At 40.2% G+C, this 18,581-nt stretch overlaps 1 pseudogene across 1 annotated transcript; it reads right to left on the reverse strand.

Annotated features, from left to right (window-relative positions):
• Positions 1-224: 224 nt before the first annotated feature.
• On the reverse strand, positions 225-3,960 carry LOC147622072 (putative TPR repeat-containing protein At2g32450 pseudogene; annotated as a pseudogene). Its single transcript, XR_015269643.1, has one exon. The product of XR_015269643.1 is annotated as a putative TPR repeat-containing protein At2g32450 pseudogene (transcript).
• Positions 3,961-18,581: the final 14,621 nt, after the last annotated feature.

Raw genomic sequence — 18,581 nt, forward strand, 5'->3', positions numbered from 1 at the left:
AGAAGAAGATGACCTTGTGCGCTAAGCCCAGGTATTTTCAAGGGTTTTGCCCTTTGCTGTACAGGGGGGGTGCCTGGACTCTAACCCCAGATGCCCAGAGATGCCTACCCGTGCTGTGGTCAGGCAAGGGCTGTGTGTCACCAGCCTTGACATGGCACAAGGCATAAAACAACATGTGCTTAGAATGGTCATGCCACATAAATGCATAGTCGTGACATACATACTCATGTGAAACAAAGCATTAAACCATGAAACCCTTCAAATGGGCCACTAATTCCATATGTTTATCCATTTTTGCATGTATGTACATGCACGCTCTGTTTTATTAGGTGTCAGGATTTGAACTCATGGTGCAGTCAGTAGCCACTGGTTCAAGGGCACACCAACACAGTAATTCTTTTCCCATTTAGAAATCATTTGCAAAGGGTTTCCCTTCTGTAACTTATTCCACACACAAATTCTTTCAAAAACTAAATTTCTATGTAAAAGCTACATCTATGAATAAGACGAGGAACGTGATTTGAATATCTTTAACCTGTCTTTGACAGCTTCTACTTCACTGTTGTATTCCTTGAAGTAATACTCCTCTTGTTTAGCAGTCAAGGGTACCTTGCCGGTGCTGTAACAGAAAGAGCATAGACTAAAGTTGGATCTCACCTCCTTGAACCGAGGCCCGATGATAGGATACGAGCATACCGAGCAGGTCTGCCGGCCATGCCGTACACGGTCTTCCATCTCTAGCCTTGCTAGTATGTTCAAAATGCCAAAACCCCATTCAGGATCATCAAACAGATCTACAAATTCAGGGTATGATATGCTTGCATGATCATCCTCTCCATTGAATTCCATCATATCATTTGGATCTTGGGATGCTATGTAAGCAGCCCTCATGATCTTCATGTACTGATTAGCATCTTCTTTGGAGATTTCCCCGCCCTTGTTCTTCGAGGACCGCCATACCAAGGCATCAAATGCTGTGTGCTTTCTTTTGTCTAATGATCCCCCACATACAGGAGAAAGTACCGCAAAGACCATACCCAAATCTACTCTTCCTGACTCGGTTGTATCCAAGAGAGTCAACACCTTCTCATTAATAACCTTCACGGCCCCTTGAAATGCTTCTGGCTTCAGAAAATGAAGCAGCCGCCTCAAAACCTTTTCTAAAGCCTCCTTTCTGATGGACTTCTCAGACATGCCCACACCCGAAGAGGACACAGGTAGATTGGTCAGGCTGAGCTCCTTCTTCACACTAGCTACATCACACTTGTTCAACCTAGTGTATCTCTGAAATTTCCTGATTTCTAGAGCACAGGCAAGCCATTGGCGTGGAGTGGTGCTTGCATTGGCCCTTCTGAACCTTGAGGCTTCCACTATGATGGAGTTGTCTTCCGCTCTGAAGCTATCCCCTACTGTGCCTGCATTCTCCTCCCCTTTTCTGAGAAAGCTTGAAAGCCCTTTAGGCCTTCTCTCCATCTGCCTGAGATGCACTATGGCATCATACAGCTCAGATCTTTTAGTCATCCTGTAGGCCTCTTTGAAGGCCTTTTTTGCTTCATCAACTTGCCCTGCCCCAAGTAACGACACAGCCCGGTTAAGCTCAGCCCGCCAATGGTCATCTTGCAGAGCCAACACTTTGGAGTACATATCTGCAGCCCTTTGGAATTTTCCAGTGTCCTTGAACAAGGTTCCTAGGTTGAAGAGAGCCTCAATGTGGTCATTTTTGAGCTCTATAGCCTGCTGAAACTCTTTGATAGCCTCCTCATGATCTCCTAAGGCATGCAATGTGGACCCAAGATCGCAATGGGCATCCGCATAATCCGGATTCAAGAAGATGGCCTCCATGAGAGCTTTTCTAGCTGCCCTATACTCACCGACTCCATACAAGGCACTTCCTAGATGCTTCAAAGCTCTGTAATGTTTAGGTTCTCGGATAGCCGCCTCTTTGTAGTGCTCACTAGCACCAAGGAGCATACCGTCACCTTCCAAAGCTATGCCCAAGTTAACATGAATTTGAGGTAGCAGGCTACCCCATTGGCTGCTAGTGATCTCACCTGCATCCAAAGCCAAAGTGTAAGCTTCTCTAGCTTCAGAGATTATGCCCAAAGAGTATAGGGTATTGCCATACTGAAAATGGGGTCTAACATCAGTGGGTTTTAGCTCAGTGGCTCTCTTGAAGCTCACAAGGGCCTCCTTGTAAAGCCTGTGTTCAAACAGGGCTCTCCCGATAGCCATGTGGGCATCAAAAGCCTCTTCCTGTGTTCTGGATGAGTTTGCCCTATCCCTTATCTCACCTAAACCTCTCTGAAAGTTAACATAATCGGATCCAAGCTCTTCCCAGGGCCTTCTGCTAATCAAAACCTCAACAGTTGCAGTGTTACCTTCACTGCCCAAATCTCTAGACAAGCCAACTGTAGAGGTATTAGATGAATGATCACCCCTAATTTTCCTGTTTTTTGCATCCATTTTGGCCTCAACCTTCCTTATGATCATCTCTAAATCCTCCACCAAACGCCATGTATCATCATAAGCTATGCCATTCTTGGGAGATCCAGCCCATGAACCAACACTTCTTTTCCTTCTGGAATTAGGGTTAGGGTTTCTATCATCGCCAGATAAGGAGATGGCACCAGATCTCTTGCTAGCTAAACTAGAAACCCCCGAAATCCCCTCTAAACTAGCAACATCATCATCTTCTTCTTCACTGGCTTCTTTAACCACCTCTAAATTTAGGGCATCAAAGTCCCTGTCCACGTCGCCAGCTCCATCATCATAGGTCTGCAGAAGGCCTTCAAGGCTGAGGCCCTTTTCCCCATCTATGTAGTCCCCATATGTGCGGAAAACCTCATCTAAAATAGCGGCAATTTGATCTTCACTAAACTGCACTCTAGGGTTCACAGCCACCACCAGAGCTGACATCTCCTCTCTGCTCAGTAGCCCATCTTTGTTTTCATCAAATCTGTTGAAAATCTTAGTCACCTTCTGCACTCGAAGGCTTGGAGTATGCCCTCCTGACGCCATTAAAGCGTTGCGTATATCAGAAGAAGGCGGCTTTCATCGGGGGGAAACAGAGTAATTAAGTGTTCTGGGCGATTTAAACTGAGAAGTTAGGCGGGATTTTGAAGTTCAAATTGCGCAGGATCCTGGGGTTTTAAAGGCTCACAACAGAGACTGGGCATTTGATGGTGGGTTTTTTCAAGGCTTAAAACAGAGAAATTGAGTAGACTTGTGAGCTCTCAGAAGTCTCAAAACAGAGAATTTGGGGGTTTGAGAGAGCTGAAAGCACAAGACGCAAAACTGGCGAATTTTATAGATGGGCTCTCAACAGAGACGGGAGGCACCCAAGAGGGTTGCTTGCGCTCATAGCAGAAAAAAAAATAGTGCTCGGTGTTGAGAAATTAAGCGCATTGGTTGAGCTCAGATTAAGCGCATTGATGGGTGATTACGAGCTAACAACAGCATATATGGGTGATTAAGAGCGCAGCACAGACAAAACAAGAGGGTTTGGGAGTTTTCGAGGGATACAAACAGAGATGCAGTGGGCTCCAGAGGGCAAACGGCTGCAAACCCACGCGTGGAAAATCTACATGGAAGTGTAAAGTCTAGGGGTCAAGCTTTCTCTGGATTCTGGACCTGAAATGTTGGATTCTAGACCTGAAATGTTGCGGTATGTGTCTGTGTGTGTGCGAGAGAGAGAGACGTGTGTGTGTCCTGCAGGCTGTGTGTGTGTGAGAGAGCGAGAGATACAGTGTGTGTTGAGATAGTTTTTCCCCAGAAATGGCAGGTTCTCAGTAAACGGCTACAAGTCAGAGTCTAGAGACAGAGAAGTTTTTTTTTCCTGAAAACGCATCTTTGGACAAAACACCAATATAATATATATATATATAGCAGAATTTAGAAAGAGTGGAAGGGAAGGAAAGGAGAGAAGAAGGTTGAGGGAGTGGCCAATGGGAGCAATGATTTGCGCCAAGCAGTTTGGCCCTTTGCTCTGGAGAAAAGCGTGGGTAGTGTCAGGGGATGGTTGAAGCATGCATTTTTTAATCGGCAAGGGGCTTTCCTGCAATGTTGTGATGTAACTTGTAAAGTATCATGTGCACACTGTACAGTCTGGGAAGTGTAGCAAGAGAGAGAGAGAGAGAGAGAGAGAGAGAGGAGAGAGATAGATAAGAAAGAGATCGCTATACAGAGAGAGGTAAAGAGAACGCTAGAGAGAGATGACTGCTACAGAGAAAACTGAGGAGAAGTGTAGGAGAGAAAGGGGCGACGTGAGAGCAGTAAGAGAGAGTGTGAGAGTAGATGATGTGTATCCGCACACAGACACCTCAAAAAAACAACGGCTATATAGCCTAACGAAGAGGGTATATTTTATATCCTAAGCCTAAGTGCACGGTGCACCCCTTAATAATAAAATTCCATATCCTTAAATCATCACACTAGCAGGCCCCCCCCAGCCCTTAGTGTTGAATTGAAAACTTAGGGCCTCTCTCTTTTTCTCTCTAATTGGTTTTGAGCTGAGAGAGAAATTAGAATGAGACAAAAACTCCTCTTAGGTTGTTAGGATACGCCATTGGAACGAATGTAAGCAACAAACAGAGATTCGAGGGCAGATGGCTTACTAGGATAAAACCCAGCTCTCATTTGTAGAGAGACTCGTGATTCTCAAACACATATGCACGTCATATATGGTGCTCATACCATCCTAATTTACATTCAACCACACTGATTGGAACAAAGCAAAAAAATTGCTTAGGGACTTTTTGTGGGGTAACTTTAAGGGGAGGAGCTGGCATGTAGTTGCGTGGGATCAAGTCTATGCCCCTAGGCAAGAGGGGGACTGGGGATAGCTAGCTTGGCTTCTCATGCCAAATCCCTCACACTTAAGTGGCTACAGAGGATTGAGACTCGCCCTTGAGGGGCAATAACCACATTTTTTCTACAACAAGCAAGGGTCTTCTAGGAAAAAGCATGTAAATTAAGGATGATGCTTTAATCTAGCAATTACCTCTTGTGGCTAGTCATGGTGTCTCCATGTCAGGCCCAAATCTAGGTGGAAGGAAATCCTCTCCTCTAAACATGTCTTCTTCTTATTCAAACACCACTTGCAATTGAGCAAAGTCTTGGGTATCACCAAGTCCCAATAGAGGTCTAGACAGAGATCCTACGGTTGCCTCTGCAACCTTCAACTGATCCTCTGACTCACACAAACTCTCTTTGCTTTGGTCCAGCCTCACCTTCTCACACTGCTTACCCTCGTCAATGGGTGAATGCTTGATCTTCTCTCCTCTTCCTCTCTAGCATTCTGTGCACTCCTTAGCCAAAAAACCCTTTCATTCAACCAACCAAAAGACGTTCTTCTTGCTTTCTAAAATGAAAATGCCACCCATCCATTGGCTTTCCTTTTTCATCATCTAGATCCCTATTCACGTACCTTCATGTAGAGCTACTCTGTTTAGTAGTCACATGGCATTTATCCCAGTCTCCTACACTGTTTCTATACTACGTCGACTACACAATACATTCTAGACTAGTTTATGTACATCACATTTTCCTATGACATGTTTTTTTTTCTCCTCTAAGATTGTTTATGTCATGACTTCATAGGGCTCAAAAAATCTCTCACATATTTGCCCCAACCCCATTGTGAAACACTTTCAAGTGTTTCACCCTATGTCCTTTTCTCTACATGACTTTGATGTGGTATGGCCAACGCCTCAGTCTCAGGCCATTGATCCTACTTGGGTGCTGTTATATACACATTATGTGTGCATATACTAGGAGGCTAACCCACATTAGGCTTGTGAGCATGGGAGCATGGGAACAAGCTCTAGTGGAGCATGGGTTAGGACTAACCTTAAGGGTTAAGGTTAGGGTCAGGCATCCAAGGGTCACACATGGGAAATGGAGAGTCAAGAGTCACTTGAGGGCCCTCCTATATAATAGGGGCATGGGGCACACTCAAGGGAGGCTTAGGCTTGTGAGACCAAGGCTAGGTTATGCTCTCTTGTGTAGAGGATCATATCTACTCACCTACAATTTCACACTATAGCTACATGCTATTGGATTGGAGTTATACCTCTTGATGGCATGGGATATCAAGGTAGAGGTATGATGTATTTCATTATTATTCATGTGTGCATCCCTTGGGCTCGGGGGTGGTCGGGTGGTGAGTTTATGCCTGATTTATGCATGTTTATGCATAACAATTATCTAGAGAGATCTTAGGGTTTTAACAATGGTATTAGAGCAATCTCAAGTTAATTGTTGTTGATTTTTTCTTATAGTAATTTTGGGTATTTTTTAAGTAAATTTTAATATTTACTAATATAAATGTTATTTTGTTGATTTGTGTTAATGATTTGCACGTGGATCGTCAATATGGCAATTGGAACGCATGTTACTACAATTCAATGGACGAATCGACGTTGCGGCGGAATTCCATGAGTTTAATGCTATTTTTTTCTATTTTTTATGGTTTAATGTAAATTTTTACAAAAATATAACATATTTTATTATGGATATTTTTGGTAGAATGGATTCCCTAAATTTCTAGAATTTTTAGGAATTTTTTTCTAATTTTTTAGAAATTTTTAGAGCATTTTTATGATTAAAAATGTATTTTTAATACATTTTTGCGGGTTTTTTCGTGGGTATGTGATCAAATTTCTGTCAATTTTCTGCTGAAATGCAGTAGGGGCAGCATGTTGATGCAATAAATGCTCTCCCGTGTGCGTGGGACCCTCTCCGCCTCTCAAATCTGATTTTTCTCGTCTATTTTCCTCCCGCCCATGTGAATTTCTCTTAAAAGGGATTTTTAATTAAATATTAATCATAATTAATATTTAATTATAATTAGGATTAATTTAATTAAAAAAGATTAATTAAAACATAATCAGCCTCCCCTCTGATTACAGAGAAGGAGGAGGGTGGAGAGGAGCCATGAAATAGTGTAAAGGAGAGAGGAGAGTGCAGAGGGGAGAGAGAGATCCCTCTCTCTTTGATTTTCTGCGCAGCACAGGCGGGGGGGGGGGGGGGGGGGGGACTGCACAGCAGCCACCACAGGCGAAAAACGATCCCCCCCTCAAAAAATTTTTTACATAAGCTTTTCATTAAAAGCTTATTAATGTTGTTTTTTTTTTAAATTAAAAAAATGAGTTTTTTATTACAAAAAAAAGCTTTTGAAATTGTTTCAAAAAAAGCTTGGAAAAAGCCTAAAAATTAGAGAAAATTTGAAATCTGAGAAAAGAATTCTCTAAAAATTTTTGGAATTTTTTTTCTTGGTGCTTTTCGGCTTTTCATCTTCCGGGAAACCTCTTGGCTTTCCGCTTTCCCGAAACCTTCTAGCTTTCCGAATTCCAGGAAAACTTTTGACCTTCGTATTCCGAAAACTTTTGACCTTTCACATTTCATTTTTTTTTTGTCTTTTCATTTTCCCGAAACTTTTGGCTTTCCGTATTCCAGGAAAACCGTTGGGATTCCGATTTTTTTTTGACCGTTCGTTCTAAATGCGTTCGAGGTTAATTAAAAATTTCAAAAAATTCTTGAAAATTAGTAGACAAAGGTTATTTTAAAATTCTGGAAAATTTGGGGTTGGTGTTTGGCATGTGGTATGTCTATTTGGGCGCCCATGACCATTCAAATTCCTTTAAAAATATATTTTTTCACCCAAAAAATTAGAAAATCCATTAAAATTGTAAATTTTCATTAGATTTGAGAATTGTCGGGTGGAATTGGAAATTTCGTGTGTACGATGGGATTCTCAAGAAAAATTAGGAATTTTCTAGAAATTATTTTTTAGAAATCTTAGAAATTGGTATTTTGGTAAATTTAATTGCTATTTTTTTTTGAAAAAATATAGGTTTAGAATGCCATAAGATAGGTTTGTTGGAATTCAAAATTATCGTATTTTGAGGCCCTATAAAATTAGGAAAAAAATCTTGATAATTCTTTTTCTCGAGAATTTAATATTTTCAAGGATTATTTAGTGTTGAAGTACGTGTTACGTGCTGACATTAGATAAATGCGGGTTATTCGCATATTATTAATATGATTATACCTCGTACGTGTTACGTGCTGACATTAGATAAATGCGGGTTATTCGCATATTATTAATATGATTATACCTTGTATTAGTAGTTATTTTTGTTTGGATTAATTCTAAACGATGTTTCATTATTTTTTACCATTGTTTAGCCATTCTTTTTGGACATGTTCCTTAATTTCTTTTGATGGCTATAATCTACGTTCAAAGGTTCAAAGTGTGTTTCACCTTTGACACTTTTCCATGATAATTTATTTTGCACTTGTTTAAGTGTGGTTTGTGCTTAACTTCTTAAGCCTAAGACAAATTCTATCATGGGTTAGTTGATCGGTTTGTTTTGGTGGATTTTATTGGATGTTTTCCAAGTTTTATATGGACTCATCAGGTTCTGCCTAGATCACTTATGTCTAGTTTTTTTAATTGAGTGCTACATACATGTGTTTCACTTGCTTACTTTGGAGTTTTGCTTGAACGACATCACATTCATATACTCCGGATTGATGAGTTGGCCACCAATTTTAATGCTTCTTTTGGTATGATTAATAATCATTAGATGGTATATGCATTGATTTTTATGATTAACTCTGGTTTTTATGGATTCGAGGAGCTTCTATGCTTTTATCCATGGTTTAATAAGGATCTTTTGATCTTTTGGATAATATCATGTGCTTTGAAGGTAGCATTTGCCTTCGTTTTTTGCACGTAATTTTGGACTATGTTCCTTGTACTTTTGCACATATTCCAACTCGGATACCTAGTTGTTTATGTATCTAGGTGAGTTATTTTTCTACCCCAGCTTTATTGCGTTTATTGGGTAGTTATCATTAGAAAAGCGCCAATAATTCAATTTCTTTTCTAATGATATACTCGGAAAGAGTTATTCAGAATGCCTAGCACTCATGACAACTTTTGCACCAATAAATAACATCTCGGTTCATGCTTGACCACATAATCTTGGCTGTCAAAATCTCTCTCTTTGTGATGTCGACTCCATAATGGCCTCCACGTCCCTCCTCATGACAAGCCTTTAAGCAATCCTGAATATCATCATGACATAAAACTCTTTCTCTTTGTGATGTAGACTCCATAATGGCCTCCACGTCCCTCCTCATGACAAGCCTTTAAGCAATCCTGAATATCATCACATGACATAAAACTCTTCTTATAACCCCATCATCCCCTTGGTGATAAAGGCAATCACCAATCAAAACATACCTCATGGATCTTTTGACAATTGCTTTCCTCTTTGAAACATCCAAGCTCTTTCTTGCAAAATGTGTTAAAAGAATATACCCTTCCTTGTGAAGTGACTCTTCATACAGAGGCCCCTGGACCTTTATAGCATGCATATCTTTGATAAAGACTTGCTTTGCCAATTCATGGGCTCTCTTGTTGTCATCCCTAGACACATGCCATATTTGGAATGCTTGAAAACTGTTAAGAAGTCTTCTTACCTTTAACAACCAGCCTTTTATCTCATCTTTGTTAACCTTCCAAGTGCCCTGTACTTGCCTTATGATGATCATGGCATCACTTGTGATGATTAGCCTTTTCACTTCTCTTCTTCTGCATTCTTCAAGTCCCAAACATAGGCTAAAGTATTCAACCTCATTGTTACTTTCTACCTCTATCTCTCGACATCCATACCATTACTCTTTCCCTTGTTCATAAAAAAACACAAAACCTGCTCCTCCTTTGCCAACACTTCTTTTAAAATATCCATAAAAAAACAATATACCAGCAATGTCCTGCAACTCCTCATGCAAGTTAGGACTAGGTACAATGTGCTTCTTCACATCCTTAACAGATTTGGGCTTTACCTAAACTTCCATGTAGGTGAGCATATAAGCCATTGAGCTCTCACACTGTCCTCTTTGATGAAACTCATAACGAAATCTTAAAGAGCCATAATCCACCTTTGCACCTTTGGGTTATCACCTAGGTATCTCATGCCATGGCGCAAAAGACTACAAGGGGTAAGTACCACAAAAGATCTGTAAATCAAATAAGACTTTAGTCTTTTAGTAGCATAAACAAGAGTCAAAATCAGCAACTCAACCTCATGCCATGATCTTTCCACTTCACCCATTGTCCTACTAATGTAGTAGTAGATATGCCTTATGTATGATTGTTTTGTGCCTTTTTGCATAAGCACTGCCCCTACTGCATGCTTTCCAACACTAAGACTCAAATAGAATACCTAGCTCCAATTATGATAGGAAGAGTAGAAAGCGTCTCTTTGATGTTCTCAAACACATTCTCTTCCACTTGACTCCACATAAAAGGATCCTTCTGACTAGCTTTCTGTAAAGGGTAAACATGCTCTGCGTACAAAAAAATCTAGACAAATACCTCAGCTTTTGGACAAAACTTATAAGCTCCTTGGTTGACTTTGGGCTATCAAAGTGCAATAAATTCCCCACTTTTGTAGAATTTGGAGCTATGCCATTCTCACTTACTTCATGACCCAAGAGTACTACCCTAGCCCCCTTGCTAATTTGCACTTATTAGCCAGATTGAGTTGGGCCCCATCTTCATCAAGACTTTTAAACACCATGTCCAGCCTCTCCACATGGATCCATCTATCACTATAAACACAAAAATAATCCATAAAAAATCTAACAAAGGATCCAAGGTATGGGCCAAGAACCCTATCCATTGTCTAGCTTTGAAAACTGGCATACGCATTAAGAAGCCCAAAGAGCATAACCCTATAACCAAACACGCCCCAAGGAGTGATGAAAATGGTCTTCTTCTGGTCTTCTGGGGCTATCTAATCTGAAAATAACCACTAAATCCGTCACAAATTGAATATCTCTCATGCCTTGCAACCTGGTCTAATATCTCATCCTGAAATGGGAGAGGATAGTGATGCATCTTTGTGGCTACATTGAGAGGTTTGTAATCCACACAAACTCTCCACTTATTACCATTCTTAGGTACAACGACTATAGGAGAAACCCACTCTACATCATCAACCAGGTATATAGAACCAGCCTGTAACAATTTAGTGACTTCTTCCTATCTCTAAATAACACCTAACCTCAGCTTCTAAGCCACTAGTTTTGTACCCTCTTTCAACTTTATCTCATGAACCACACTTGAAGTTCCCCTCATCTGATTGTAATATTTGGCAAATAACTTTTGATACTTGTCAAACAAATCCCCATACTGCTCCCTTTCCTCAATAGTTAGGTTACTATAGCAATCATCTCCATTAGCTTAGCTTTTGGTACATTGGGCTCTATATCTTGCACATATTCTTGTTCACCCATATGACTAGACATATCAGCCCCTTTAACCTCACTTACATGCACTCCACACATGTCCACATCTAGCTCCAACATGCTCTAATCCAAACCCAAGTCATCATTAACTTCATGTGAGGATCCTGTAGAATAAGCATCACAGCTATCAAAAGAGGTTGAATAAGCCCCTGTACCCATTTCCAACTCCTCTCCAAGATCCCAAATCTTGCTTATCTTCAGATCATACCTTATCCTCTTCTCTTTAGGCCTGTCAAAACAAACAAGTCAATCAAACCCCTATACTAGTCTTGTCTTGACTTCATAGCAATCAACCAAGGTCTTCCCAAAATGATGGGATATGCCCCAATCCCTGCTAGCATTCCATGTATATCAATCATTAATTTCTGCCCAGGAACAATAATTTGACCACACCAAGACATTTCACCTTTGAACTATTGGCCATCTTCACACTAAAAGTAGACTTCCCTGTAACCTCCAATCCATCATACATAGCTTCTTTAGTAATGACACACACCTGGGCTCCCCCATTAATGTAAACTTTGCCATGAACCCAAACATCCACAACTGGCAATATATCAGAAACCTTACTCAGCTGAACTACATTAGCCTCAAGTATTCTAAATCTAATTCTCCTAACACTTGCAAGCTTGTGCCACTATCTCCTTATGCTAGAATTCAACTGCAAAAACTGACCATAAGTGATATCAACCTTCTTATATTTGACATTAGACAGGAGACTGTAAGGGGGCTAACCCTCTCCACTAGAAGTCATCCATTCCAATCTTCCTTCTTCTATCCCTAGCTTTTCCTTGCTTACTACACTCTTTTTGTTCCATGATTGCCTTCCCCTTCTCTTGTTTCTTCCTGGATCTTGTTTCCTTACCTACATCCTTGGATTTTGACCTTTGCATCCTTGTCATCTTATTGGCCCCAACACATTAGCCTCACCTTCCTCTTCCACATTTGCTTCAAGCATACTCACATTACCCAATGGATCTTGAGGTTACCGTACCTGTCCTTGTCTAGGCACTTGATTCCCATTAACTCCATCCCTATTCCCCTCTAGTCTTTGAATAATAGGATATATACCTCTTGGATCTCTTGGAGGACATTGAGGTGCGATATGACCCTTCTCTCCACAATTGTATCACTAGAGATGATCCATTCTGTTTCTTGGATATATTTCCCATTGTGGTCTTTTTGCTTGGTTTTGAATTACCTGCGTACCAACATTCAAGTTTCCAATCTGCTTAGTCAACCTTCGGATCTCTTGATGAAGCCCATCTTGTCCTCTATTTGGCTCTACAACCCTTGGAGCTTCCACATGGGATTCCCTTTCTACATGCATGTCCATAGGAAAAGGTTCCACCACATGTTTGTTTGCTTCTCTTTCCTTTCTTGTCAGCTCTTGTTTCCTCACCTTCTTCCTCCATTTCTCTGTGGCCATCCTCACTGCCTCTACATAAGTATCTGGATCCTTAAGCTCCACTTTCTCTTTGATGATCCCATGCAATAATCCTATGAATCTATCTTTTTCCAAGAAGTCTGGTGGCACCTGAGTTTCTCCCAAAACTCTCTGTATTCTTCTCCAAACTACTTTAAATCTATTCACAAAAATTGTAATTTCTTCTTCCTCCCCTTGATATAACTACTTATCTCTCTGTAAAGAACTTTTGGGTTGTCCGCCTTTCCATATCTCCTTCTCAAATCTCCCCTCAACATGTCCCAATTTCCACTTTCTTCCTTTGTAGCCACATCTTCATACCATTCTCTGGTTGCTCCTTCAAAAAGAAATCCCACCATTCTCAATTTGTAAGCATCTTCATCTGTGTTGTTTGCTAAGGGCTGCCAATTCAATTCTCTTTAGGAATTGTTCTACATCTTCACCCCTCTCTCCCCCTTTCAATTACTCATACCCTGCTGTTGCCTAGGTCTTGAGCTGATCTCCAACCTCTTGATCAAAGCCCTATACACAAACTCTCTGTTCCTGAGTGGGGGCACCAAAATGTGGGAAGAGAAAAAAGAAGCTAGAAACTAACTTCTATAGCATCCAACTCACTCAAGATGCCCAGCTCAGGACATATAGTAGCCCTGCAACTATCCTATGAATCTCTGATGATATAGTTGGACATCTAACCCTCCTTTACCTGAATCAACTATCCTATGAATCTCTGATGATATAGTTGGACATCTAACCCTCCTTTACCTGAATCAACTCACCCATCAAAATGTCCTCCTAAGTTAGATTTGACTTTAAGCAACTCTAATCTTCAACCCTAACACCTCAACTGTCTGTTAATCCAATTCTTGGATTAACAAGAGCTACTGCCATTATCTTACATCAAGGAGTCATGGTAGATACACCAAAGGGTCATACATTCAAGATATGAAGCAATAGTGTCCAAAGCTACAACTTGGACGGGTGCCCGTAATGGTGTGACAGAGTATTTATGGTGATTCCCGCTTCAAGAGCGTGTGGTAGCAAGTTAGGATGAAGTCCTAAGTGATGGGCCTAAAGTGCCCGGTCGATAGTTCGAGTGTGAACACTTATGGCCATGTATATAAGTGAATTTCTCTCATAATACAAGATACTCTCCCATTGTGCAATTGAGTCTTGCTCTTGCTAATCCTCTGGCTAATCTCTCTCCCTAATGCATGCTAGTGAGTGTGTGTGAGTGAAGTGAGGTGAGAGAAGAGACGAGGACTTGTAGTGCAACGCGACGGTGTGACAACGCTCGCGAGATGCGGTGGAATTGCTTCTGAAGTCGTTGTAGAGCTTCGAGACCTCAAGGGTTATGAGATCGGCCATTGGAAAGATCCTCATGAGAGTTGCAGTTCACCAGGTAATCTCTTTTTGGATGTGTTTCAAGGAGGGTTACGGTGAGCCATAACATTTTTGGTGCCGTTGCCAAGGAGCCATCCCTTGGCTTTTTCCATCGTTTTTCCTCTAATCTATGTATTACCCATTGCCCATTATATTGATTAATGGTTTTCCTAGGAAATAGATGTGGATTTGATGGTGATTTGGTGTAGAATAGCTCTCTCTTTTGTTTTTGAAAAGAATGCTTTTTGCTTAATTTTTAGCTTAATTTATTGTTTTTGTTGTTGTTATTGTGGTTTTTCATGTTCTTAGGGCTTGCACATCATTTGTATTAGTAGGCTTAGTTTGCATCCATAGCTTCAAACAATGCAATAGAATGTAATTTTTAGTGAATGTTAACTCTCTTTAGTATTAAACATAGAACTAAGATCATTAATTTTAGTTCAATTATGTGTTTTTTTTGTTGAAATTGTTTGCATTAGAGTGTTAGAAAGTAAGCATTAGAAGTAGCTTAATCTTTCAAAAAATTTCTTGAAACCATAAAAAAACCTTTGAATTCGACTAATTTCTCTTAATGGATTGATTTTTGTCATTAAGGGTGATTAATCTTATTTAAGAGGCAAAAAGTTTAGAAAATGTGTTATTTGGGATCTAAATTGATCATATGAGTAGTCAAAAATAGTGTTTTTGAGTGTTTTGAGAGCATCTAGATGCATCAAAACACCTAATTACATTAATTTCTTCATTAATTGGAAGAATTTGACTCTCTTTGCTTAGTTTTGCCATAATAGAGGAGACCAAAATTAAGAGTCTAATTAATCTCCTATATTAGATTAATTTACACAATTGTTGATGCACATAGATTAGCATTGCCTTGCTCTATCCAATGATGTGCTCAATTGTGTGAATTAATTAGGGATTAGTGGTTAATTAGAGTCCTTGATTAGTATAAAAGAGAGAAAGATTAGTGAAAGGATTAATTTTGGATTAATTCTTAATCACTTTTTTACATAACTCATTAAGGCTAATGAGCAATCAATGAGTAGATGCTCATGAGTTGTCAAATTATCCATTTTGGGAGTCATTTATGAGGGTGTAAGAGGTGTCGTAAACAAGTTGACTTTTTTTATTCCCACTTACCTTTTTGGGAAAATGCCCATATCCCTTTCATTTTAAATTCAAATGATATCCCCTCCCCAAAAAAAAATTTGTATTTCTCACTAGACTCCAAAATAATAATAATAATAATAATAGAATCAAATTTAATATTCCGTGGAGTCTAGTTCACGGCATGAAAGTCTAAGGTTTCATGTGCAAAAATAAATAAATAAATTGAATTTAATATTCCGTGGAGTCCAGTTCATGGCGTGTGAAAGTCTAAGGTTTCAGGCACAAAAAAAATAAATAAATCGAATTTAATATTCCGTGAAGAGGAATTGTTCATGGCGTGAACCATTTTCTGCACTTTCAAGTGAAAAAAATGAATTTAATATTCCGTGGAGTTTGGTTCACGGTGTGAAAAGGGGTCCATCGACAAAAAAAAAGGACTCTGAAAAACACCCATGTTTGGAGGCCCGTATCTCCTAAACCGTATATCTAAGATGAAGGCACTCTAGGACCCATCGGAAAGCTAACATCGAGCTCTTCGACTTTGGACTCAGTCATCGTTCGAAGTCAAAATTGACCATTTTGGCCTCCGACCAGCAGCCTCAAGATTCGACCTGGAAATTGGGACAAAAAACAATCCAAAAACCAAAAGAAATTACAAAAAACAACGTGAAAATGACGACGAGCCATATTTGGGCTACTTTTTGAGGGTCCAAATGACAAAATCACGGACGACTCAAGGAAAAAAAGTTGTAATACTCCAAAAATACTACAACTCCCTTAGACAGAGTTTTTCAAAGTTCTTTTTGGAACACCCTCAAAAACGTGCTACGAAACAGGAAAAAAAATTTTGGGTAAATTTTTCGTCTTGAGATAGTGATGGAAAATAGGTTTTAGGATCTCTAAGAGGTTATTCACGTGCATATAGCACCTAAGCTAATTAGGGCAAACGAAAACCCGTTTGATCAAACGAAGAGTACGCCAAGCCTCTTGAGGCTGTAATAACGGGCTGTGGGAAAGTATAAAAAGCAAAAAATAAAATTGTAATTGCTCATTAAGGAGTATTAGGCACTCTGACATGGCCATAATACAGGGATTGCCAGGGATTACACAAGGCTGAACCCAATGGCTGACATCTTCGAGCTATTGAGATCCATGCCGCAAATTCACCTCCTAATGCCATTGGCCATGCCTATAACAAGCGTGTCATCGGGTTTTACACTCCCTGCCACTTCGATTCCACCGGGATTTGGTCCCTTACCTAACATTCCCATGAGTTCTATAAGTACCCAACCCTTTCCTGGATGCCCACACCTGGGACATACTAACTAGTCTAGGAAGGCGGGTGGGCCCAAGGACTCACTAAGTCTCTTTCAGACGCAATCGCCATCAAGAAGGGGAGAATGTTAATCCAATTCTAGGATTAACAAGAGCTACTGTCATTATCTCACATCAAGGAGTCACGGTAGATACACCAAAGGGTCATACATTCAAGATATGAAGCAATAGTGTCAAAAGCTACAACTTGGACGGGCGCCCATAATGGTGTGACGTAGTATTTATGGCGATTCCCACTTCAAGAGCGTGTGAAGTTAGGATGAAGTCCTAAGTGATGTACTTCATGGATATATTATGAGAGTAGTCATTGTATTGAATTTCTCTCATAATACAAGATACTCTCCCATTGTGCAACTGAGTCTTGCTCTTGCTAATCCTCTGGCTAATCTCTCTCCCTAATCTAGTGAGTGTGTGTGAGTGAAGTGAGGTGAGAGGAGGGAGGAGGACCCGTAGTGCAACGCGGCGGTGTGACAACACTCGCAGGAGACGCGGTGGAATTGCTTCTCAAGGAGTTGTAGATCTTGGAGACCTCAAGGGTTACAAGCTTGGCCATTGGAAAGATCCTCTCACGACAGTTGCGGTTCACCAAGTAATCTCTTTTTGGATGTGTTTCAAGGAGGGTTAGGGTGAGCCATAACACTGACCTTCTCTAATCATTACTGACCTAAACTGACCCCAGTTGATTAATTATGACACTTGATTGATTCTGGTTGACTTTATCAGATTGACACTTGATTGATTTCGGTTGACACTTGATTGATTCCGGTTGACTTTATCAGATTTTCAGGTAGCTACTTGTCATCTAGACTCCTAGATTCTCTTACAAATCTAGAAATCTTTAAATCCCTTGCTCCAAAACCCTACTGACCATGTCAGAGAGCTGGTCTCTGTTGACTAGATTCCTACTAGACTTAGGCCTGATTCAGGTGACTTAGCTGATCCAGATCTCCCCACTTTTGTGCTCTTTAACACTCACAGACCTTCAAACACCTCAAATCCTAAAAAGATTCAACACTACAACCCTCATTTGACCCACAAAACTTCCTGATTGACTTTAACAAACCTCTGACTATTGAAATTGATCCTAATTAGCTCCCTTTCAGTAAAAAATGATTATTTCTACTCTTCTACACCTTCAACTGATTCTATTCTAACACTTAGTTGACTCAGACCTTTATTTGATTCTATTCTAACACTCAGTTGACTCAAACCTTTATTTGATTCTATTCTAACACTCAGTTGACTCAAACCTTTATATGATTCTATTCTAACACTCAGTTGACCTAGTCGGACACAGCTGACTCTCAGTTGATGTTATCTGTGACTTAGACTTGTCTCACTAGACTTCAGATCTTAACTCACAATTGATTTCTCTCAAAAATCTCAATCAAAACATCACATCCAAAACACCATAGCACAAAAAATCATCCATCCCCACTCACAATTGATTAGACCTAAGCACTCTGTCTTCTTCAAACTTAAAAAACAAAAACTGTCTCAATAACCCTGAGACACTGGGCTCAGGAAAGAGGAAAAAACATTAAAAAACTAAGGGATCCTCCATAGCTTTAAAACACATTGATGGACTGTGCAGCCACCTCTATAGATCTTCTCCTTCAAACACACAACATATCTTCTTCTTCTTCAATGTAGTTGAGCGAAGTCTTGGGTAGCATCCACAACTTATCTAGCTAGCTATCCATGCTGCAAATATGTCGGGAGTCTTGAAAATAACCCTCAAAGGGTCAAAGAAAGGAGCTAAACTTTCCAAAATTTTCTCAAAAAGATCTCAAAATTGATGTGCCAACTTATCATGATCATAAATCACCACGGATGATATTTATGGCCATTCGAGGTCCAAGGATTGGTAGCCAAAGGCTTGCATCGAGGCCCCTCTTTCTGCCAAACCATGTCTCCAAATGCTAGCCTTTGGTGGGGCCTCCAAATGACACCCTATTATGGCATCAAAAACTTGTGTGGAAAGTTCCCTCTGATGAAAAATAGATCAAGA

This window comes from Cibotium barometz, chromosome 29, assembly GCF_041138505.1.
Source record: "Cibotium barometz isolate CiBa-2024 chromosome 29, ASM4113850v1, whole genome shotgun sequence".
Lineage (NCBI taxonomy): Eukaryota > Viridiplantae > Streptophyta > Polypodiopsida > Cyatheales > Cibotiaceae > Cibotium > Cibotium barometz.